Source organism: Pelobates fuscus, chromosome 3, assembly GCF_036172605.1.
Source record: "Pelobates fuscus isolate aPelFus1 chromosome 3, aPelFus1.pri, whole genome shotgun sequence".
In the NCBI taxonomy this organism is placed as follows: Eukaryota; Metazoa; Chordata; class Amphibia; order Anura; family Pelobatidae; genus Pelobates; species Pelobates fuscus.
In genome coordinates, this window is record NC_086319.1 from 166,597,873 (window position 1) to 166,600,205 (window position 2,333).

The window sequence follows — 2,333 nt, forward strand, 5'->3', positions numbered from 1 at the left end:
GTTACTTGGTACAAGAGTGAAAATTAACTCCCGCACTGCTGGATCCAATTTAAGGTCAGCTTGTATTTCAGAACGTTTTTCTGAAGAAGTAGCCCCATTAGTAAGAGCAGCTAGGAAAACAATTACTCTGTTAGCAGTTTCTGTGATTGACTCATTAGGAAGTGAGATAAAAGCTTTGTTAATCTGGAACGGACTAGACAAATGAAATAGCTTATGGCAACACCGTTCTAACAGCTGAGGAAAGGTTTGTGCAAAACCTTCTATAACAGCTGAACAGGATCCCAGACCTTTTAGAAAAATCTCTATTAATTGTGAATCCGAAGAACCCCAGCGAAGGAGTTTTCCGATCCAATGTGTAAATCTATTGAAATCCTCAACAGTACCCTTATTCACTGGAGCTTGTCCGATCTCAGATAAAACAGCTCTGGCTTCCGTAGCTTTAATAGATGTAGTAGGGGACATGTGTACGTTAACGGGATCAGAAATCACAACATGTCGTTTAGATTTAGCCTCGTTAAGGTCACTTTGCAGCTGTTTGTTAGTAGACTTAAGGTCTTGCGTAGTATCATGCAATATGCTAGCAGTTTTTTCCTGTTTTCTAGTAGTAGCCTTAAGTTTGTCATTTACACGTTGTAACTCGTCATTGTCAAGCCTAAAACGTTCAAGGTTAGTTTTAGTCTCAGTTAATAGTCGTGCAGCCTCAGACAACTCTGCTTCTAAGTTTCGTCTCTGCTGGTTTTCTTGCGAAAACGATTGTTTTACATTATGTAAAGTCATTTCCATATCATTATATTCTTTTTCTATTCTAGCATGATGTGCAGAAATTTCCTTCAATTTGTCATCTGATAACACTTCGTTAGCCTCTAATTGAGGACCACGTGTTATAGGATTACAAGGAACAAGATCAGTTTTAGAATGTTCAATTGGCAATTCTGGATACAAATGTGTATACGTGGGAGGAGCAGTGGGGACAGAAGTTACTTGTGAAGGAAACTCAATATTTTCATTTTTATGCTCCATCCATATTGCATTGTCGTCTTCATTAATTAAAGCAGAAGGAAGATCGACTGACAAGGTGGCAATCTGATACCATTTGTTTTCATGAGCAACAGGGGATTTTTTAAATATAGCACTTCCCCGTGCTTTACCTCCTAGTTTTAAAGAAGGAGAGTGCTTTGTACGCAGGCATTGTAAGGTGTCTACAGCTTGATCAAGAATTATATTTTTGGATTCTAACTTATGAACTTTATCTTGTAAGAATCCAGCAGTGTGAGCTGCATTTTGTGCCTGGGTGCGGTAATCTTCTATTTGTACATGCAGCGTATTAATAAGAGAAGCTTGCAGATTAAAACTAACTTGCAACTGTTCAATCATTTGAAGGGACATTAATAGCATATCTAGTAAAGCTTGCAAACTTCTACCCTTTTTTACTTTGTCATCTTTAAGCTGCATTAATGAGGGTAATACTTGAAAAATGTCCTCTAGAAACAGTGCATCACTTATATTTTCGCCCAACTTAAATGGACCTCCATATTTTTTAATCCAACATTTTATAAATTCTTGAAACACAGAAGGGAAAGAAAACAAAACAGGGGAATCAACGGATCTGTGTTCAGCATTTAAATCAATAGGGTCACTTGAACTAGTTTCAAGATTACCTATCCTATTTGGAAACTTAAAGAAAGACATACTTACAAAACGAGAATCCTCCCGGCAACTGAGTACACCGTGTTCTCCACTGCAAAAGACACGACTAAACCTCCCAAGGACGAGGCCCCCAGAATGTCGGTTTCGGTGATACTTCAATTTTGATAGTTATGGCTCGCTTCAGGTATGATGTGGACCTTTACCGACAAAAGGTCACTCCGGGTCATTCTAAGCTTAGCGTGTCTTTATGCAATCTATAGCTATATACGGAGTAGACCTTTCCGTTTCCAAATTACTTATAAATACTGTTTTCTTTAACCATTCTAGATGATATTTTTGATTTATCACTAAAAATAGTTCAGTGTCTGCAGACCCAGAAGGCACTGTAATAATATTGTAATAAATGAAACAATGACTCAAATAAATATAAGATAAAAGTGTATTGGATGAATGTAACAGAATGCAAAAATAGTCAGTAAATAATTAATCTTACCAAAGTTTAGTGGCTTACAGCATGTATGATGTCCGTGTGCAAGTGAGAATTTGAATGTATGCCTGAGTGAATGAATGTTAAGGAATGACAACGTCCTATCCTTTCTCCTTCAGTTAAATAGCCATTTTGTTCTCCATAAAGCAGCCCCCACCTGTGTGATTTTCCTAAAAAGGTTTTCTAACTTGTTACATGA